This window comes from Calypte anna, chromosome 1 (assembly GCF_003957555.1).
Source record: "Calypte anna isolate BGI_N300 chromosome 1, bCalAnn1_v1.p, whole genome shotgun sequence".
Taxonomy (NCBI): Eukaryota; Metazoa; Chordata; class Aves; order Apodiformes; family Trochilidae; genus Calypte; species Calypte anna.
The window spans coordinates 64693334-64717643 of record NC_044244.1 but is presented as its reverse complement, the minus strand read 5'-3'; positions in this window follow the sequence as shown (position 1 = coordinate 64717643).

Genomic DNA, 24310 nt, shown 5'->3' with positions numbered 1-24310 from the left:
TCAAGTTCTGAGCAATTCCCACTCAAATCACCTCTCCCCATATCTGGCAGAATTTGTCACTTTCTTTTCAAGTAAAGCTGGGAACACTACTTCACTGAAGGCAGAGATTCTTGTTTAGAAAATAGGATTTTTTATCTTTCTTTCAACCAGTAATAGTTAGAGGTAACTCTCCTTGATGTGCCAGAGTACAGCATGAAATCCATTACCTGTGTTAATTTTGCTGGTTTTAAGCCTACCACCATTTCAGCAACCATGTTGAAACCATCCAGACTTAGGAGGCTATTTTTATTACATTTATATTATACAGAAATTAAAAAAATTCATTTTAATCCAGGAAAATCTTACTCTCTCTTTTGAATACCATATAAATATACATTGAAAATATATGAGTGTGTAAAATGAGTGCAAACTAAAATACATGTACATGCACATTTTTCCTTCTATTTCACAGATCATCTTTTACCATTGAAATATTTTAATAACTATGCTAGTCCTGAGTCAAGTTTGTCTTCACTTTTTTGAATATCATCTGCTTCATTTGTATTTTTCATCAGTTACCATTTTATAGAGATAGATATTCAATTTAAATGACAGACATCTATGTCCTTACTTTAGTGCTTGACTGGCACAGATTGCACCACTCATAATATATCCACATAGAGCATTAAGCTACAAAAAGAACAACAAAAATAGCAACTACATGAATTGAAGAAAATATACCTGCAAAATTATAGCACCATGGAGTTAAAAAAGAGTTGTAACACCACAACAAATGCAAAACTAATAGTGTCCAATATAAAATGGTTATGGGAATGAAAAGTAAATGAGGAAGTCACATATATAAATTAAAGAAAAAATGATGAGAAAAAAAATTAATCTAAGAGATTATGCTATAGCATTCTCATCACATAAATGACTGAAGAAATGTGAAGTGCTTAAAGTAAAATGTACCAAACATTACAAGTGTTTGAACATTGCCAGTGTGCTCCATAACCAATATCACAAACAGTATAGGAAAAATTGTTTGTTAAACTCCTCTTCCAGGGACATAAAAAAAACATCTAAAACCCTCCTCTTATCAAGAAACAGTTTTAGTTATTTTCTTCTGTACCTGAAACTATCTCCAGCACTTACACTACAGATTTTTCCATTTACAATATCTGCAGCAAAGGGACAGCAAAACCAAAAAACTGATTTTCACAGCTATTGTTTCTTTCTATTTTATTACTTGATGGTTTTCACACTTGTAATTTCAAGAACTACAAGATGAAAGAAATTACCATCATACAATTGAATGTTTGAGCTGGACATTGGTAAGTGGTAGTATTATGTTCACACATTTTTGACATCACTCAGTGTTATTGCAGTCACAGAGACAAATGCTGGCTCTTTCTGCAGTAATAAGCCAATAAGGGCTCTTTGACTTAATAATCAAAATGCCATGCAATAGGAAAATTCCTAATATTTTCCATAAAAATGAATGGAAATCAAAAAACCTCGTTGCCATCTATGACTGACTTTTCCAAATAAATAGCTCTATTAAATGTTAGCTCTATTAAATGTACTTTTAATGTGTGTTCAGAACCACAGCACATTATAGTTTTGCTTAGAGTGCAGATACAGTGTTGTAGCATTTCTGAGTTGTGTTGGTTTTTTTTTTTTTTTTTTGAGGGAGGACCTAGCAAAACAAAACACTGGACAAAACAATTTGCAGGGAAGTAGAGGAAAAAACTGAATACATTTTGGTTGGGTTTTTTTTTTTTTTTTTGGCAAATTCAGAAAAAAAGTTCAGAAAATATCCAAGCTGCACCATTCATGAACTGGAAAAAGATCACTGAGTGTACATTTGTCTTTGTGACAAACCCTTCAGAGAAGCATTTGGATAAACTCCCAAAAGAGCATTTCTATTTTTATCCAAACATCAAGGCCTTGAAAGAAGAATAGAAAAAGGATGAAAATTCTGTTCCAGATTAATTCCAGATATTGGTACCAGAGCTAGCAGTATTAATAAAAAAAATTTTCTTCTGAGGTTCATCTGGGTACAGAACTTTTTTAACCCTAAAAATCTCCTTGAACATTTTATCTGGATTTTACTTTGAACTTCATGGCTGTCACTGAGAATTCCTGACTAGTAACAATGCCAAGATATCAAACTTAGCTATATTTGGATGACTCTTTAAGATCTTTGAGGAAACTTCAGATTTTTCTTTAGATAAGAGAACTGAAACCTTTAAATTTCTCTTAGCCATATTTCTGTAGGTCTTTTTCTCCCTTTCTTTGTCTCCATCATAGCTTCCAAAGTTCTCTCTTTCCTAACCTATGGTTCCCCTTCATTATACTTCTTCTGTAGCTGTCTTTCATGTTTTCCTTTTCATTACTTCTACATCTCTACATTTTTGCACACAAGAAAGTATAAAACTCACCCTCTCATTTTTCTCAGTCAGTTGTTTAGCTTTCAGGTGTTGGCTACTTCTGAGCAGTGTTACCAGCCTGAAAACTAGGGTGAAGCAGGCTGTCTCAGCTGCTATTGATGCAGCCAAGGTGAAGAGCCAGCACAGGTGCAGAAGGGAGAATGGCACAGCCAGGATATTACTGTCACCTGCTATGATGGTCAAAGGGTAGTGCTTGGAAAGAGGAACTTTGTTTTTTCTCAATTCAGTCACACAAATGACATTGATTTTTTTTTTCTAGTTAAGATAAAATTTTAAATTATTACCTCACAGAGACCCTTGTGAACCAAGAAAGACTTGATTAAAGGCAGCAAAACTCCAAAGTGTGAATGCAGTGTGGGCAGGAAGGTAATCAGGCACAACTGAGACACCATGAGGTGCATTCATCTCCATCAGGAATAGAACCAGGCCAGGAGATCAGAAGTCCACTCTCCAGGTGAATCAGCACAAGTGTGTCAAGAATACACTTAGGTAATTCTGGTCCAAAACTCCTCAACACTTTCCTTTTATTCATATAGGATAACTCAATGTATAAAGGCCTGAAAAGCATCTGCTTCACTGTCTCAACCAATAGAATTATGTAATGAACCGATAGCTTTTTATTTTCACATATACCTGTATGAAAAAGAGAATAGGATGATGAAAAGGAAGAGAATCCTTTAATCTTATTTCCTCATTTCTGAGTGACACTGGAAAAAGAAAGGTACTGAATAATCTCTGTAATCCTACTGCAGAAGGTATCATGAAAACTGTAAATTCTAGTGACAGATAAGAGGGCATTGAAAGGAAGGAAGCTTAGCTACCAGGGTGATAAATACCTTTTAAAATACACTTCAAAAATACAAGAAAAGTAGACAAAGGGATTGTGAAAGTAAAGCTGTGGGTGTGGAAATATTTCCTTTAAAATTCATGTAATAAAAACATTCGCTATAGCTTGCTTGTTACACTTAGTTCCACTTCCCATTCTATTTGCAAAACTCAGACTCAGCAAAAAGCTGAAGGGAAGAGAAGCATTTATAAATTAGTGTATGTCTCCAAATGATTAATGTAGCAGTCATGTTCTTTCTCATCAGTTCAAGACCACTTGCACATGTATCGAAATCAGGCATGAAGTGTGCTGAAGCATATTAAAACCACTTCTTCTACTTTTGTACTGAATAATCGTTCCTGCTCTTACTTTTATACCACTTAAGTGAGAAAGAAAGCAATTTAGCCACTATCACATACAGCCTGAGGCAAATGTGTCATACAAGCTTTACTCAGAAAGATATTTTAAGATATTTATTTATTTCATGTTAATACATCTTGAAGACAGCAGTTGGGAACATCTAGGCAGCCTACTTAGTTAGACTAAACCTCATAATTGCAAGATATTGATTGAATTGAACTGAAAATCTTATATCTCCTTGATGTTTACATGGCTAATTTCAGTAGTTGTTTCAGTCTGGCAGCTCAAAACTCCTCCCAGCAGAGGTGAATAAGGTGTTGTGTCCCTCTCCCAGGGCTCTAGCAGGTGCAGATGCTGCTCTTATAGTAGAAAAGTGTCAGCACATCTCGTAACAAAGCACAGGGAAAACCTCTTGAGGACACTTCAGATTTTCTAAGGCTTATGCTATATGCTCAGTTAGAGTGACATGCTCCGTGCTACCCTCTTGGTATTAAGCATTTTGGAGATGAATAAACTTGGATTCAAGTCCTCTTTTACCAATGCTCTTCTGCTTTCTCCCAGGGTGATGGTGTCATGGCAAAGCTTGACCTGCATAGCACACCAGGGTACGTGCATGATGCCAAACAATGATGTAAAAACCTTTCATTCAAGACAGGGTAGGAAAATGTACAGAGGAGATGATGGCAGCTCATGATAAGTGGCTTTGTAGGTTGTATTTTTAAATGCTGTCTTCCTATTCTGATTAAACAGCACAAAAAATTTTGTTCATCAGCTAAATATTTTGGGAATTAGTGAGATGATTTAGATAATAGGCACCAGGCACAATCTCCCAGTAAGAGAAAATCTGAAATATTGTGCACTAATAAATGCATTAAAACTTCCTTCATTATCAGCTAATTCAAGGAAAATAGACCACAATTAAAATGTTTTTTTTTTTAAATGCCACATCCTCTATATTATTACCCCTTGATTATTTAGATAAGATAATACTGCTGTACTGTAGGCATGCAGTTTGACCTCAAGCATTATCTTCAACCTTGAGGCTTAGTTAGCAGAGCAGAATCTTCGACCTTGAGGCATAGTGAGTAGAGCAGAGAAGAGAAAGTGGTTTGATACATTGTAAGTTAGAAAATCAGCAGAAACTTTTAGCCTATCTGCTCTAAGCTTTGGGCTGGGGTACAAATAGTTGTAGCCTATTTGCATGGGAGCTGGGGCACCTGAACAGCTCATAATAACCAATCAGAAATCATACATGTACACGTGGATAGATATTGTAGTATAAAAGTATAGATGTCTCATAGAGTAAACACTGATGCTCAAAAGACCCCAGGTTGTCAGTTATGCTGTGTCATGGCAGTATGCCATTTGGTTGTAATAAGCTTCACTGCATTTTTTCAGTCAAGAAAAAAGTAACTCCTAGTGTTTAATTTTAAATGCTACCTCATCTGTCTCACTCAGAACTAATATCTCACAAGTTCACATTTATAGAAATATCAATAACTAAAGCTACTATCGATAACTAAACCTACTGTTTGATAGTTGTATGTTCAGTTCAGAATAATCAGAATAAATGGCACCTACAGTGAATCTTTCCCACAGCTTTATAATTTTTTTTTAATTTCTTTTAAAAATGTACAACAAATAGATTACTTCTCACAAAAAACTGCATCTAACTTACATGGATACATTAGAATTGTATTGTATATTAGAATTGTATTCTAGTACTTATTCTGGTAAAGTCCTTTTTTATTATTTCTTCTGTGGTCATAACTTCAGCATCCTTTGCTGAAATTCAAGATCAAGGAGATAATTTGATTTTTAATAAATTGAGCAGAATATCTGTTAGGTAAAAGTAACACATCATGAGGTTGCTTTTCAAATATCTCCATTTTATTCCTACATAAAATTGGTGTTAAAAGCTTTCATCAATTAAATTTTTAAGGTGTTGTTACAAGGAAGGGGTAGTCTTCATAAGAGAAGGGGCAAATTGCCATGTATGGTAAGTGCTAATGATGGGAAAGGGCTTATGGAGGAACTTTTAGATTTAGTATTTTAGTATCCACACTATTTTCAGAGGTCACAATGCACCTACCTCACTTCCATTTATATGAGTGGCAGATAGCAGATGCATAACAGAAGCTGTATGCTGAAACACAGCTAACCTCCTAAACCCATGCCTACAAAGGTCTGATGATAAAAGTATCATCTACATGTCTAACATTTATCTCCCTGTCTCTGGAGGTTCTCTGTATCTGTCTGCCATGCTGTCCTTGCCCTTAGAGCGATGATGCCACGAATCCCACGTGTGAGGCACTGAGATGCCCCTGGGATTCATTGTCTAGTGTAGGCTGGGGTTTAGGGGCCTGTGGGGAATGATTCCCAGCTTATCTTTATATGGAAACTTGACCACTGCCAAGCTAAAAATGCAAAATAACTAGCTCAAACTATTTTCTAGTTTCTCATTATAGAAATATCTGCTTCAAGCATGACAATGTTTACTTTTGTTTAGTGCCTGTCTGGGTTGTTTAAAATGTGTGATTATTCTATTAAAACCATAATTCCAAGTCATTAATGATTCAGTGTACTTAAAGGCTGGTGGCAAAGCTAAAGGTGATAATTCAAGAAGGTTATTAGTACACTGGAAAAAAAAAGTCAACACATTATTATTCCCATTTTTTTTTACAAAATAGAGGTTACACTTATAAAAATATATATTTGCAATATTTTAATCCTCTCAATTTTATTATATATTTTGTTATTAATAGATTTAACTGAGCACTGGAAAGTTGTTTTTAATAGCCAGTATATTGCATTCAGCTGCCTGTCCTTTGCAAAAACATTCTTTATTTTAGTTCTTTTTTTTTCCCAACATGAAAACTAACTTCTATGGGATCCATTATTATGAAACATTTTACTATAAATAATACAGCAAATTCTGGTCTTACAGTGCTACCAATAATAAGTAACTTCACTAACTTCAGTAGCTATATTGGTGTGATTTGTCAAAGAAAAGTGTGAACTTAGGATTCTTAGTACTCTGTCCAGCTATCTTGAGCTAAAACACTTAATGTAATTTTATTTAATTTTTTATTTAATTAGCCACATTACCACACAGACTAAATAAAAGGAAAATGGTAGTCAACAAGTATAAAGATAACTAATGGCCTCCAATTTATATAGATCTCTAAAGGACTCGAAAACCAGATAAACTTTGTGTTACTTACTTCAGCAGTAGTGTAGAAATACCCCACCTGCTAAATGAGTGAGCTGGAAAAAAATACGCCGCAGTGGTGTATTTGGTTGTTTTGTGTGTCTGGAGAAAACATCTCTGACAAATGGTGTGGAAGATATTCGCTCAGTCTCATACCGTAACAGCAGGATCCACAAAGATTTGGAAGTAAGTAGAAAGTAAGTAAGAAGGCAGTAGGAAGTTTATGGTCGTGTTTCTTGTTCTGATTTTACCCCAAATCATTAAAATTTTACAGATAGGGAAGATGAGAATAAAGTGAGTTTTGAACAGCTCAGAAGTCAGAGGATAATTGGCCACGTTCAGGCTTAAATGTTAACATAAGTGATTTTTAATGAACCATAAGTGCTATTTTTAATTTGCATGTTTTAATTACACTCAATGAAGTTCCTCTGCAGATTCTTGATGGGGGGAGGGGATGACAGGCCGGGGGCTATTTTTTATTAATTGAAGTGCTTGGTTTATTCCTCATGCTGAGTAGAAAACCATCATAAACAGCCTGGCCAGAAAAGATGACTGTGATTGCTTCCTCTGACTCTGTGCCTAAAACAGATTCTCTTGTCATTCCAGTGGAAGTAGGAAGATGCTCTAGTTTTTTGACTTCAATTAGCTTTAAACTTCAATTACAGAAGTTTGGAATTCCTTTGTCTGCTAAAGACCTTGACAATCAGGTTTCTGTACACATCATAGAATCACAGACTCTCCAAATAGCTGAGTCTGGAGAGTCTGTGCCTCTCCAGGCCTGTGAAGGTCATCCAGTTTAAACTCCCTGCTCAAAGAAAAGCCACCTACTGCAGGCTGCTCAAACTCATGTCCAGTTGGGTCAAGAGGGCCTCTGGGAGCAGAGATTACACAACCTGCTTTGGTGTTGACAACTTAATAAACTTCCTCTTGGCCCATATTTGCAGCCCGTTGAAGTCCCTTTAAATGACAGCACAGAGTGAACTTCTTGTTAATCAGTTCAACTGAGTGATTTTGCTGGGTATTCACTCTACATTCCCTCAGGCCTTGCTGGTTTGGAATATCACTAAGAAGATTCTATAGTTATGGGTGCATTTGGGGGAACACCAGTAAAAATACTGAGCCACACAGAGAAAGATTTCAGAAAATATGGAGAATGGAGAATTTTAAACTGTTTGGTAGGGTCATACAGACATTTGTTTTATTTTTTTGACATTTAGTCCCTAACCAGTTTGGGAGAGAGTGTAGTTTAAACTTCTGGTTGGGCAAAGATAGAAAAAGAGAAAAAATGGTAATATGTTTGTTGATATTTCCCCCCTTTTCAGTATGATCTTCAACCTTCTGTCTTCTTGATCTTTGTCTCCATCTTAATCACGATCAGTGAAACTTAAAGATGAACCAACATCACTTTGCTGTCATGGCATCTTCAAAGATCTGATTTCTGGTTCTAGGAAACTGCATAACATGAACATCCTGGATGGACAATTTGAAACTGCAGTTACATTATTCTGGTACTGTTATTAAATAGCTGACATTGTCTTAGTTACTAGGTGATCTGGATATAACACTTAAATAATTTCATTTTTCTTTATGTCTTCTGTCTTTATGTTTTCTGTCAAATTCTTTCCTCATTAGCTCTAGCTACTTTATGCTGCATTTTCTCCCTGAGGCAATTCTCTTTTGTCTCTGGAGAGCAAAAGAAAAGAGGCAGAAAGGATTTGTTCCTGCTTTAAATGATGGGTTCTTTTTTCCCAGGATGTATTTGCTAGGGATGCCAAATTAAGTTCTTCTCATAATATTTAAAATTATTAGAATGTTTCCCTTGGGAACAATATATTCAGTATTTTTTTCTTATATTTAGGATCAAAGCACAGTATAGAAAGTTGAGAATGGGTACTCGAGGTCACTGCACTTAACCTCACATTTTGTTTGATTGCAGAGTAGAAATCAAAATTGTAGTGCCTGAAAGAGATAAATCCCACTGAGGTTTCCCTAAAACCCTACTTAATAAAATTTCTTTTAAGCCAAGGACATGCCACACATAAAACTATTGTCTTTATATCTTCTATCAGTATGAGTGACCAGTTGTTTTTTTATATATTTGCTGTGACACATAATGACTGACACCATGGGGTCTTTGAGCATCAGCATATTATTGATGAGATATCTCTGCTTCTATACTGTCATTATCTGTCCATGCAAACAGGCATATTTTATGGTTGTCTATTATGAGCAGTTCACGTGCCCCTGCTCCAAAGCAGATAGGCTATGATTATTTGTCCCATGGTCTGAAAGCCTAAAACCCATAGGTTAAAAGTGTCTGCTGGTTTTCTAACTTACTTACACTGTATCAAACCACTTTCTGTGTTCTGCTAACCGTGCCTCAAGCCTCAAGGTTGAAGATGATGCTTGAGGTTGAACTGCATGCCTATATATATGCAAGTGTGTACTGTCTCATATCACCAGCTGCAAAGGTGAAGTGTCTTGGATCCCATTCCATTCGTGGATGCTTAATCTTTTATTAAAAACCTACCTCAGCACATGCCTTAGGACTGAATACAAGATTTTTATCTCAGTTTTAAGAAAACTGTTCCTATAAAATATTTAGATTATAGGAAATTTGGTCTAAAATGCATACAGATCCTAACAAGAAAAGCTTATAATCTTTGCATGTTTTTAAAGGGAAATGGTTAGAATTTTAATGAAATATTACCATAATATATACTAGAATATACTTTTTATTTTAAATCAGAGGATGGAAAGACTGTGTCATAAAAATGACACAGGATGGTATAAAATGAAGAAAATTTTCTTTATTTTTCTAGATTTGATTTTATAATTTACCTCTTTACATACTATAAATCATTCTACTTATGATATTCATAGCTTTGAAACAACTGTGCAATACATTTGAAAGACAGTCTGTATCCCCTCTCATTAATTCACTGACCAGTTTAGTGATTCAAAGGCAAACAGTGCATTTGAAAAATTTCAGACTCTCCCTCTCAAATAATTTGTCATAGGAGCTGCATGACTCTAAATATAGCTTCTTTCATTTTATCATAGATACAGATTTATAGATTTTAGTTTACAGATAGGCAATATAACTTTTAGAATATAGGGTAATATATATTATATATATATAATATATATTATAGGTTTAGAATATAGAGCACCACTACCTTCTTTGCTTATTTTTGAGTTTAGATTGAGTGTAAGTTCACTGGAGATTTTCCAGTTTCTAATTGCTCAAGCTAATTGGAAGAATTTTAGATTTGTCCTAGGTAGTATTTTCTTACCATGGATAATAGCTTTGCTTTTTCCATCAAAGTTTAAAAAAAATTTGCATAAGACACCAACAAGTCTCTGAGCTGTGACTACCTCCTGTTTATAATTATCAACAAAACCGAGAAAATAACAGATTCTCTATTTCCTGCAGTGTTACTAAAGGAGCATCACAATCTTTTAAAGAACACGAAGATCAGAAAAATTTAAAGAAAAAAAGTAGGTAAGGCACCAAAAATAGGCATCTTCATGACAGCATTTAACTCAGAACTAAATGTAAAATGTCTGATTTGAATCATTATTGGTGAGATTGGTGGTAAGAATTTTCACAAATGAGAAATGCTTAAAAGATTTTTCAATACTATTTTACAGGGGCTGCAGAGGTCTATGGTAACTTCTTTTTTACTTCATAAAGAAGAACAAAAAGGTTTTCAAATCCCTTTCTATCCTTAATGGGCTGCATGTCTACTGTACATTAACCTCTCTTCATGCATTTGTTGGTTTGCACATCTTTTCCTCCTTATAATTAAACTAATCTGACAATTAATCAGTGTCACCTGGAGCCCTGAATGGCAACTCACATTAATGAAGGACGATGTTCATAGTCCAGGCTTGGCAAGGTATGAAAAGTCTATATCCTGCAGATGGAGAGCCAATTAAAACTGTGGAGTTGAAGTGGCACAGATTGGAATAGAAATGAGCTTTGTGAGAAATATGAATTCCTCATTGCCTTTTGAAAGGTACAATGCCACCTGCAGCCTGGAAAGCACAGGAAGAAACATTTTTGTTGCTTCATTCACATTTTAGTTAGAATTCTGAGTCCACCTACTTTTCCTAAAATCCAGAGAAATACTCTCCCTGGTCAAAATATTAACAGTAGTGTAAAGCTTAACAGACTAAATGAGTATAGATCTGTGCTTCAACAGCTTCACTGCTGTGAGATGTTCTGGTTTTGTCAGTAACCATTACAAAAATGTAGTAACTTCTATTCTGGTTAATAAACCATAAATAAATGATATATAGCATGTACAGGGCAAGCTGCAGGGATCAATTTACCTCTCTTGGTGAAAATTACATCTCCTTTCCCAGGAGGGCGCCATCGCCTAGAAGTAGGGGGCAAAGAATTCATTGTCAGAGAATGGAAAACACCGACTGTTTTTGTTGATTGCCTCAGTGAGGATTTACAGGGTGGCACCAAATATGAGAGCGGGGACATTCACCTCACCTCAGGTCCACTTGCTTTTCAATGCACCATTATTTTTGACTCTCTATATTTTTCTTCTATACTCTCTTTAGTATATACATGGCATACTTCAAAACCTTCTGGCATCCACACCTTCATCCCTGCTTTACAAATGCGTCCTCGACCTCATCTTACTTATCTGTTAGCTCTGTCATTTGTCCTCAACCTGTTTCTGTTGTGTACAGTAAGATTAGAAGAACTAAAAAGAGACATTTTTGTATCTACTAAGGCCTTTGTACAAACATCCCTATTTGTCCAAGGAAAGAGTTTATCTGCTATTTGTGCAGAGTTGTCCTAGTCTTCAGCACTCATAGGTTTAGAGTCTGTATAATCTGAAATCCTACTGCATTTGTGGCGTTTAATTTGCTGTTTATACTAGATAATGCAGAAAGGGTCTGTATAACCCACATCTGCCTGGAGACCACGAGTTTTTCAGTGAGTTTATTCTAGAATCTGAAGTATCCTTGTTAAGAAAAATGTTGAGTGAAAAATGAAATACAAATAGAAAATCAGAAGACCAAGCATCTAAAATAGTGTAATTTCCTATGTTAGCCTAAAGTAATTTTAAATTAAGAAGGATTAGTAAATTACATATAATTGGGTCAGAGAGTGAAAAATAAGCAGGCTATTCCAGTTCAACACTGAGCAGAGCTTCCCAGTTATGTAAGGTGGATCCCTTTTGTTTCTGGAAATCCTTTTGTAGATAGCATTGAGCCATTAGATTGCAGAAAATGCATAATTAACTTACTCTGTATTCCTGTGGGTAATGGTGGGACTAGAGATCAAACAGTGTAGATGTACAGTGTTTCTCTGTAGGTGAAAACTAATAAGAGTCCGTTTGCTTTCAGAGAATTTTTACCTGTTTACATTTCCTGACGGGTCAGCTGCTACAATTTTCTATCAGTGAAAGTTAAACAGAAAGGCAAAGCAAAGGATGTCTTTTAAGTTGCTATTAAATTGCAGGGGAAAAAGTATGATGGTAGAGAAATCAAAAGCTTAGATAATGGGGTTATGGGAGTCAGATGTGATCAAGCCTAGGACTGTCATATGTGATGGGGCTTAGCATTGCAGAACATCTGCACTGTGGGACTGTGGAACATCTCATGGTTTCAAAGGCCACGCTTTCAGCCCAGGAGCCTCCTGGCTGCACCATGGCACAAAACCTGAGTGTGCTTTTGCATGCAAGTGTGTTGGGCAGGAAGAAAATCAGACCCTGGGAGGTTCAGAAAGCAAAGAAGGAATGCAAGTAATTAGAGGAAAGTAACTGGGAGAAGATTTGCACTCTTGTTCTGAGTAAGAGGTTCATTGCAAATGTCTGACATGTCCAAAGACTGCACCAAGGATTCCTTTGCCGGGCATTTCAGAGAAGTGGACAGAATGCAGATTAATCAATTTCTCCTTGATTCATTTATTCAAGTATTAAATGAGACAGCAAGTGGTTGATGATATAAAGCATGGTGTTTAGAGTACTGAACGCTCTCTTTATGGGGGACCATGCTGCAATTTATATGTAAGCATCTGGTACAAGCCACAATGCTCTGGCAGCCTTACTGTGGCTGTGGAAAAGTTAGTTAACAGTTTTAAAGTTATAAACTGTGATTTGATGCCTAAGTGGAAGTTAGATGCCCAGGCTATTTTTTTTATAGTGTTCCATTACAGCTTTCCTAAGTACAGTGTTCCAAAGCCAACTAAATATGGCTTTCACTCATGCCATAAGTACTTCTCTAAAAAAACCATTGAGAAATATGAGCTCTTGCACCTTTTATTTATGGAATGTAGGAAAAAAATTGAGGTTATCATTGGAAAAGGTACATTAAAAGGAGAAAAACACAAGAGACAAAGCAAAGTGATGCTATAAGTCAAATTTCATCTGATCTTGTGCTGTGCTTCGCAAAGGACAGTTAATGTCTCTGGCCCAATTCTTTTATTTGAGGGAATGCTAGACAGCTCTTTGTACAGGGACTTAAAAATCTCAACATAAATAGTGCAGAGAGTCACTTCAAAGCATAAGTTTATTTCCATTCTACATAGGTTTTGAAAATTTCTGAGCCTGGAGGTCAGATGCTCACTAAGCAAACCAAATGGTTTCATAGGTCTGAAAAGCATATTATAGCAGTTATTCTAAACCAATTCATATCATATGCATTCTCACCAGAGACTGAAGTTTTTGTGTAACAGTTGCAATACTGTTTGGTTGTTGGAACAGAAATGTGACTCTAGTAGTAGCCTTTGAGTTTTTGCTCCTTTGCCAGAGGTGCCACATATTGTAATTTCATCTTCATGACAACATAGTCAAAGGGGGAAAACATATTGAAATGTGACTAAATCTATAAAGTGACTGATAGAAACAATTGTTAAGATTACAGCTGAAGTGTATATTTTTCTTGATTCACATTATATTTATACTAATATAATTTACACTGTTCTTGTTACTTTTTAATTCTGTGACAAGAGTCTGAGTGCTACAGACAGCTTACAAACCAAACTTTATTATGGAAATGAGACCTCTGCCCAAGTAGAGACACATGAAAAATGGAATTCACTTTTAAAAGATGGATCTGCAGGATAAAGTTTAAATCAAGACCATCCTAAGAAGTGAATAACTAGTCAGCATAGAAAGAAGGGTTTCAGACAAGGAAACATACAGACTAACAGATACCTAGTTATAGTTATTTTTTTTGTCTGATAAATGTATATATGGATCTCTTAGAAATGAGTTATAGCATGCATGAGATTTCTTGCAGCATCTGAGCATTTACCTAGCCTTCTCTCAGGGTGACTTGGCAAGTTTCTCTCTTCCCTTGTCTTCTGTCGGTTTTGCAGTTGGTCCTAGGTTTCATGTATGGTACTGTGTTTGGTTTAGTGTCATGTCCAGTTACATTGTACAAGCAATATCAACAAAAAAATGGTTGAAATATGCTGGTATATGGCAGGAGTTTAGCATATACCAAATGACATATTCTGTCTCTCATCTTTGACCAGTGCATTTGAGTAGATGAGTCAAGGGTGGAATTAGGGAGGAAAAGTACGATGAGAAAATATTCTGCTCATTCAAGTAAGTTCTACGTTACAGTTTAAAAATTTATTAAGTCATTTAAAGCTAATTTAAATATTGTAGAACATCTGAAAATTTAGTCTTTCTATTATAAAGTAATTTCACAGATCTTTATAAGTAAAGTGCAGGCCAGTTCAGCTGTCTCAAAGGCACACCAGCATAAATTTTTGTCTTGAAAGCCCACTGTTTGTGAATGTTATTTTTTTTAGCCAGTTTTGATCTTTGACAATACTTCAAAGCTTGATTTCCTTAATAGCATGTTCTGAGAAAAATTGTCAAAAGCTTTTAGAACATCCTACTAAAATACATTGTTTCACCATCATTCTCTGTGCTGTTGTGACACTCACAAATTATAAAAGAACAGTGAAGCATAAGACTTTCTTCTTCCTCATGGAAGCCACTATAATTATATGTTTAATTTTCTTTCCTCAAGGCATTTCTTAGTGTATTTTTTATTGTCATTTCACAGTTTTCACTCTGGAACTGAAGCTAGGTTATAGAAATAGAAAATGCTGAACATAACTGTTGTTGCTATATTAAAGCTGTGAAAAACACTTGCTGAATTTCAAACCTTGTACAGAGCAGTTGACCCTGAGACATTATATATTCTTTTCAGTAGCTCATCTATTTCATTCTTAAATTTCTTCAGAACCCTTAATTTAAGATTTTACAGTCCTAGTGACTAGTCAGCATTCAATTTTTCAATTTATTCTATCACCTCCTCCTTTGATACTCAGTTTTAGACAGTTCATTTTATTTTGTGAAAATACAAGACTGTCAATGCTTATATTTTCAGTGACAAAAAAACTGACGAAATAAAGGGGTGGCATTGAGGACGTAGTTTTTTCTCCTTCTGCTTTATTAAGTAGATGGTATGATTTTATTTTGCACAGTGAATGATACTTTTTAGGTCTGTGCTTAGAAAACAGCATCTTTCTAAATCCCCTTTTTTTTGAAGATTACTTTAAATTTTTTATACCTCATTTAAAATAATTTTTACGTATGGACAACCAAAAAATTTGTACATAATTAGTTTGCAAACAACAGCAGCTGGTACTGGAAACCACTTCCTTCAGTTTATTCACCCAGTAGGCCTAGTTTGACATAAATAAGGAAGGTATATACCTTTAGAGGGGACTGACTGTGAACACCTTCAGGAAGTGTCCCCACCCCATACTGCTTCAGTTATTTATGTACATTAACATTTTCCTTTGAGAGTCTTCATTTATCCTTTATTTAATACAGTTAAAATATTACTAAGTTATACCAGGCCCAAATGGCAAGATATGTAGAAGCACCAATTATGGGAAACAGACTGTAGCATTTAATCAGTGTTGATACTAAAGCCAGCTATGTCTGTGATTTATTAAGGATTTTCTAGCTGAACGTACTTTCATTATCAGAATTCGATGCACAAGAGTTAGAGCCCAGATAATTACAAGTGAAGAACAGGGAATAGAATATAAAAAGTGACATTCCCTCTAACAAGCAAATATTAGCTAAAAATAAAGCAGACATTTTCTTTAGAGGTTTAATTCTGTTATAAAAGGAAAATAAGAAGAAAAACTAATGAAGTATGTCACCTTCACTATCTTTACTTACATCTCTTTGAATGTGTAGATTTTGTAGTTAAGGTCAGAAAACACTTTGCTCTAAATCCGCTGTACATTAAACCATCAACCTGGGCTGAACTGTTGTGCTATGAATGAAGAAGTTCAAGAGGATAGTTTAGAATAAAATGGAAATTAAAAAGAAAGAAAGAGTTACCTTCTCTACCCCTGTGGGAATACTGTTAAATATATTATTTTCCATCTGTCTCAGACATCAGTTTCTCCATTGACAGGGATCAAAGGCACCACATACAAAAGGAGGAGAGATCAGTGAGGTATTCAGCCTAGCAAACTCCATTTGCCATAATTCTCAGACTATTTCTTTTATCAAAAATTTAGAGAAATCAATCTGACATGGCCCTTACAGAGTCCTAAAAAGAGTCCTTTCAAACCCTCTGTGGTTCGAAGCCTGACTGTAACAGTAGGATGACAATTGTGTCGCTTGTTAATGAAATTCTCCAAACATTGGGCAGCCATCCAGCAGCACATACTTATTTCTGCCTATAGCAAATTCACTAATCACATAACATTATTAGCCTAGTTGCGCTTCTATGAGTAAATGAAAATCCCTCTGTACTTTTTCCTCTCCCTGTGAGTGGGTTCCAGTGACCTGAAAGACTTCCTAATGCAAGGTCATGTTTTCACTACTTTTTCTTGGTGTTTATATTAGGCATTTAGAGGATATTAAGGGACTTTTTAGACTACAGACTCATCAGTTTTCTTATCTTTCAACCTCCTATATTCACTAAATGTTTCTTTGAAATAACCTTCTGGCAATGTGGACAGGGCAAAAACACAGACATAAAGGAAAAAAAAAAGTATAAAGAGAAAGATAGGGAGGATTACCTGCAATAATTTTTTACCCCAATAAGGAAACATGTATTACTTCATTGTCAAGAAAATTTGGAATCACATTCTTTTTGCAGTTAAAACTTCTCTGCCATCTCTGTTGAAGGCAGTAGCTGAATATATATTTTCCCATTTCAATCTGGTCAAAAGATAACGTGGTTTTAATTCCTTTTAAGATGGAAACCTTATATTAATAGTTCTGCTGGGAACACTGAAACATAAGAGTTGTCACTTTGGGATAGACTTTAACCCTGTAAACAATACAGAACAAACATTGTTGATATTGTTGTGTCACTTCTCATTTTAGGGTCAGCTGAAAGTAAATAAAACTGTGCTGGTTAAGAACTGGCTGGAGGGCCGGGCCCAGAGAGTGGTGCTGAATGAGGCTGCATCCAGTTGGCAGCCGGTCACTAGTGGTGTCCCCTAGGGATCAGTGTTGGGCCCAGTTCTGTTCAATATCTTCATTGATGATTTAGATGAGGGGATTGAGTCCACCATCAGCAAATTCGCAGACAACACTAAGCTGGGGGGAAGTGTGGATCAACTGGAAGGCAGGAGGGCTCCGCAGAGGGACCTGGACAGACTGGAGAGTTGGGCTGATTCTCCAGTCTGAGGTTTAACACGGAGATGGGTTAAACCTCTCCGTGGGATGTTTAACCCCACGGAGATGAGGTGGGGTTAAACACGGCCTCATGGGATGTGGCTTAACACGGCCAAGTGCCGGGTCCTGCACTTTGGCCACAACAACCCCATGCAGCGCTACAGGCTGGGGACAGAGTGGCTGAGAGCAGCCAGGCAGAAAGGGACCTGGGAGTCTGGATTGACAGGAAGCTGAACATGAGCCAGCAATGTGCCCAGGTAGCCAAGAAGGCCAATGGCATCCTGGCCTGTATCAGGAACAGCGTCACCAGCAGGTCCAAGGAAGTGATTCTGCCCCTGTACTCAGCCCTGGTGAGGCCACAGCTTGAGTACTGTGTCCAGTTCTGGGCCCCTCAGTTTAGGAAGGATATCGAGGTCCCGGAGCAGGTCCAAAGGAGGACAACCAGGCTGGTGAAGGGACTCGAGCACAGACCCTATGAGGAGAGGCTGAGGGAGCTGGGGCTGTTCAGCCTGGAGAAGAGGCAGCTCAGGGGAGACCTCATCGCTCTCTACAGCTACCTGAAAGGAAGTTGTAGCCAGGTGGGAGTTGGTCTCTTTTGCCAGACAACTTAACAAGACAAGAGGGCATGGTCTTAAGTTGTGCCAGGGGAAGTTTAGGTTAGATATTAGAAAGAATTTCTTTACGGAGAGAGTGATAAGGCATTGGAATGGGCTGCCCAGGGAAGTAGTAGATTCTCCGTCCCTGGAGATATTCAAATAGAGACTGGATGTGGCACTTAGTGCCATAGTCTAGCAACTGCAACGGTGGTTCAAGGGTTGGACTCGATGATCTCTGAGGTCCCTTCCAACCCAGCCAATTCTATGATTCTATGATTCTATGAAAACTCTGAAGAGCTCTGGCTACACATCAAGAGTCTTGTTCTCTAAGGAGACAGTCAGAGGATGTCTACATCAGCACACAATGCACAGTGTTTCTACAGAATCTTCATGGTAAAGCAATTATTGGCTGAGGACTTGATATTCACATAGAATTGGTTTCAACCATTAGCCTCAGGATGTTTTGGCAATCTACACTCAGTCGGTGGGCTTAGAATAAAACTAGCCTGGCACAGGAGAACATCTATCTGGCTTAGTTTTGGACAAAAGAGGTATAGACTGTGCTCTGCATTTGTCCATGATATGAGCCCAAGGATGGGAAGTTTCACTGGCTGTTCCACTACAGTGAGCAGTCTCTATTTGAACTAAAAAGCTAATGCCATTGAGTTGCTGGAGTGTGTCCAGAGACAGGCAACCAAGATGGTGAAGGTTTTGGAAAACAAGCCCTATGAGGAGAGGCTGAGAGAATGTGGATTGTTAAGTCTCAAGAAAAGAAGACTGAGAGGAGACTTTATTGCACTTTACAACTACCTGAAAGGAGGTTGTGGCAAGGTGGGTGTTGGCCTCTTCTCTCAAGTAAATAATGATGGGACAAGAGGAAATGGCCTGAAATTGCCAAAGGGACAAACCAGGGGAGGTTTAGACTGAATAGTAGAAATTCTGAATATTCTGAATAAAGAAATTCTTTACCAAGAGAGTAGTCAGGTGTTGGAACAGGCTGCCCAAGGAGGTGGTGGAGTCACCATCCCTGAAGGTTTTTAAAAACCATGTAGATGAGGCACTTTAGGGCATGTTTTTGTAGGCATGTTGATACAGATAAATATATTTTACTGGGGGCAGAGCATGTTGGCAGTTAGATATAGTGATCTTAGTAGCCTTTCCAGCCATGACAATTCTGTGATTATCCGGAATGGGAAAAATTACAAGCATTTTGCGATTAGTCAATGTGAAGAGCCCTGGCCCTCAACTTTCCTCATTGAGAAGCAGAAGAGAGTTACTGCTCTGGTAGTCTGCAGCTTGTAACAGAAATTTCACCACAGTTTCACATGTCTTTCAGATGTTTACTCTTAAGGAAAAGTGTGGGGGTTTTCTGTTATTTTGAGAAACTGTATAAATGCAGCATCAGCACAAAATGCATTAACTTTTTTCTCAGAAATATTCCCACAATTTTCATGTTTATTTTTGTGTTTCAGAGCCATAATAGAAAATTAAACTGAAAAAGGATTAGAAAAGATTATTCAGATGTATATAGAGAACTGATATCTCTACTGAGCTTTTCTTTTTGTTGTGTGCCGTGACCAGCTGATGAGAGAGCTTTTTCAAACTGTTGGCCTTGCATTCTGAGGAAAAGTACAATCAATATTTTCCTATATATCAGTATTAAGAAAACAAATGATTCAAATAACGTAATTAGCTTGTGATTATCAGGTAATAATGAATATCACATCCAATATATTGCCTTCTTTGAGAGTTAAGTTTATTCTGTGAGCCAAAATGAGACAAGAAATAGCTTTAAGTGCTGTGTTGTCAAAATAGGTGACTGAGATCTAAAATAGTTTATGAGGTACTTGTGGACAGCTAAAAATAATGTCCACACAATGTCAAAATATCAGTTCATCAAAATGTCTCCGTAAGCAGGAGGATGAAGAATATTAGTGATTAATTAATTGTAAAGCAGAAGAGATGAAGGGAGCAGTTGGAGGGATTAATAATGAATGAAAAGACAGATTTAGGTGATGGATCTTGGAAATGAGAAAATTCAAGGGTGGCTCTATCTTTTTAGAATCAATCAATCTTTTGCATATACAGCACGTACTTATTCAGTGTAAATCATGTCCAGGGGAAGCAGGATTTAATATTATTTCAATGCAATTTGACAAGTTTGTTGATATGAAGAATATCCCGCTATCCTTGTTAATGCTTACTAAAATGATATAAAAGTGTTATTAAACCTCATACTTGAAGACCACCTTTAATTATTTTTTATCAGGAGGAGGTGTGTGCAGCAGAAATTATCCTTAAATTTGCCTATTTTGAGGTCTTAACTTTTCTCTGCAACATCTTCTTGAAGGGCTCCTTAAGAGCCTATATGAGAGGGATCTAAATTCTGATCCAGAGGGTGATAATGACGTTCCTAATTTCTTTCTACTAGTTCCTCTTCATGGGTTTAGGATAAAGCATTTGAGACACTGTGTATGTGAGGATGGATTTTAAAAATTAGTATTAGATAAATTATGCCCTGGTACTCTCATAAAGACAGAGCGCCTTAATTAGCTGATACATGAATGGTGTGCTTCACATTTTACCAGTTGTTGCCTGAGGTCTAAGCTTTTAGCCAAAGTATCTTATCAGGAGGTAGAAGTACTTAATATATCTGCTAATATAAGCATTAGAATTAATGTAATTAATTATATGATTACCGTTACTATTCAGTAACCAATTCAAACTTAAACGGAATTGTACTACTAGCACCTGTTTTTCAATATTAATTGTATTAAAAAAACAACCAAACAAACAAACTGCAGTCTCCTGGATATCATTTTTTTTATGATTAGCCCTTACACATTTGAATGAAGAGACATTTAGGCAAAAGCTATTATACTGTCTTGGGAGAAAGCAAATGTGTGTGTTTGGGAGAACACATAATAAGGGAGAACAGTTTGTGGTTAACTTGGCTACTCCTCACAATCTGCAATTTTTTAAGCTCTCTGTGGAAAGGGTAAATTATTTTAATTTTGATATAAAATTCCTATGCAGTCTTACTGAATTTTACATGAAATCTTCTGATTTGTATTATTTCTTAAGTTATGTGTAAACAAGACAATAAAATGTGCATTAGACTACTTTAAAATATAATTTCTGTATGTACATTAGCATCCCTTCCTGACACCTTGAGTGTACGCCACAATGCTGTTAGTGGCGGCTACTATTTGCATAGCAATGTGGAAAAGGTTTGAATTGGAATGACTTTCTATGGAGGCAGTATGTAGAGAAGCAGTGTTCTTGACATACTGTATGTTTCACTCAATTGATTATTCTCCCATTCTTGGAAAAAGCAGTTGCATCTGGAGAGACCTTTAGGACTTGCTACACTCCTAAGGAGAGAGCAGAACTAATTAGGTTTTCTCCTTCCTGTGAAACCACAGGCAGTCTTCTGTGGCTGATGTAGTGTGGCTCGACTTCATCACTAGTGTACCACAGGACATAATAGGTCCAAATAAACTATAAATTATAGTGGTTGACAACAACTGGTGCTCCCTTTTATCAGTGTAATTACTGCTTTGTGTGAAAATCCAAATTAGGAGTCAGACCCTGAATGACAGCTCAGCTGTGCTAAAACCAGAACAGAACTAAAAAGTAACTTGAAGTAGTTTGTGTTTTCTCCAGATTCAGGGGCCATCCATGTCCTTGTTAGGCACCAAAATCTGAGTTGTGTTCAAAGAAATTTATAAACACACCTTGATTTTTGAAAATTAATGATTTCAGCAAGCTTTTCAGCTATAATCTGTGGAATAAATGTTTTATTTGTATACAATTACTTTTTGTGAAAATTCAATTTTCAATGCTAAGTCTAAGCTTTCCTATGGACACTAACAAGTATAAGAGAATGAATTTTCATAAACTGCTCCCCATGAGTAATAGTGTTGTTAGAGATATTTTCTCATAAGGAATTATATGTCTGATTCACCCACAGATATAACATGATCTCTGCAAATCATTTGTGGATGCAGTCAGGACATATGTCTAGTTGGAGCATTCGCACTGTAACAAAGCAGTTAGGAAGATGTATTGGAAATTTACCCAGATACTTTTGTGATGCTCATAATATCATACATTCCATCTTAACAATAAGCTAGCAAAAGACACCAAATATTATGTTTGCAATATGTAAAAAGGACTGGTAACAATGTAATGCTATTCAATGCTTAAGAAAATATGAAGTTAGAAATTATTGTTAGGATGTCATATAGTTTTCTGTCTGTTATACTTGGAAGGAGAAAAATGGAAATTCTTTTTCAAAGTTTGGTCTCTCAGGATGCAATTCTTTGCTATAAAAAGGCAGGTGAACCCTTCACCTGAGAATAGTTAATATATTTGTTGTTGCATCACGTAGCAGCTTTGTTCATCCCCAGAAAATATGTTTTTCGTGTCTTCTCTTTAGTTGCTTGTTCCAACATCTTCTTAGCAGTCTCTCCAGATAAACACTGCACAAACTGCTGCTTCACCAAACTGTGGCCATTGATCACTCCTTGCTCTGTTGTTGGCCAATGCTGAGGTGTTTTTGTTTCTACTATTTTTGCATCCTTAGCATTATCTCCATCAGTTCCCTCAATCCCTCAATGAAGGTCATTGTGAGTCCTGAAAAATAAGGGAGTGGATGATCCACTGACTATAATGGCCTTCTCTGATTACAGAGGAAGTGACAACATCAGATTAGTTCTTAGTTCTTATCTCTTTCCGGGTGTCAGCCCCTGCTCAGCTCTAGCCAGGCCAGGTCCTCCACCCTAGCCAGGGCTATTCACTTTAAAATTGCTATTTTGAGACAATTTCAAATCAGTGAGATCAGACTCTCACAGCACCACTATTACTTTGATGAGTCCAAAGGCTGGTCTCCCTGCATTCCTTATAATATCGCTATAAAAACAAAGAGATTGGGCTGCTGATACTGCTCTACAACAATCATTAGAAGGAGGTTCATTCTCCTGAGTAATTTAGGTGCCAAACGTTGGGATATACTAATTGCTGTTTTGTCATTTTCCAGGGCTAATGGAACAGCCTGGAAATGTCAGGTGTCCTGAAATTTCAGTGACATAAGGATTTTTGAATCTTCCTGTGATGTCCATAAAGAAAATAGCTAAATAACTTTTTTATTATTAGAAAGTCAACACTGGACCATTACCTAACACTGGAAAAAAGGAGAGCTATTCTAGCAATATAGGGCTATGCTGTTGAGCAGACTTCTGGAAATTGAATATTGATTCTATTTTCTTTCTGTCTTGATTAGTTTTTAAATTATCTTGTATGCTGGACAGTCATTAAGCCAGTATTTTCCTCAAGGAGTACTTGTGTATGCAGCACAAAAAATTACTAGTATGTTCTGGATCTGGAAAATTATCCATCAGAAATACTAACTATTGATGTTACAATTCGTGCTAAAGTGAATATGTACCTCTGCTTTCATAGCCTGTTTCATTCATGGTTCTTGCATACAATATTCTCCACTATAATAAAGGCTCATTTCTCTTTAAAAATGTCTTCTGTTCTATATTTCTGTTATAGTTGTGTCCAGATCATCCACTCCTAACAATTTTAAAAAGCAAAGAGAAGCACACTGCTACTTGCAAATCTAGTGAAAACTCATTTTCAAGGGAATGAGCTGTTTCTGATACAGTTGCAGTGAAGTAGCATTTCAGCAGATCTGGCAGTAATAATATATTTAATAAAATCCGGTTATGAAAGTAACATACATGATGTCTGGACTATCTGAAATTTTGTTTGCATATCATAACTATTAGATTAAAATATTCCCACAAACAAAGGAAATAAAGCAGCAGCACATTATAATAACTCCTTGCTTTGATGTTGTGAAATGTCTTTTAGTGCTTAGTTTAAATGCCTTAAAATTTCTTATATCATCTTATAAGCATTTAGCTATTGAGACTTATTTTAGTATGAAGACACTCCACAAAATCCTTCAATATATCAAAGTACAGATTAACTTATTCCTGTGAGAATTTGTTTTGCATATATTTGTTTCACTATGAGATAAAGAAGCTTCAAATTTCCTTGTACAAATGTGTTAAGAATTCACCCCTACCACTGATTGCAGAAAATGATGCCTTTAATTAATAGAACTGAGTAAATTCTGCTAAGGAACACATCAGTGATGAAAGTAGACTTTCATCCTTTCAAGCTGCAATGGTGTAAAATGATTCATTTCATCTCTGAGTATTTATTTTTCTTTT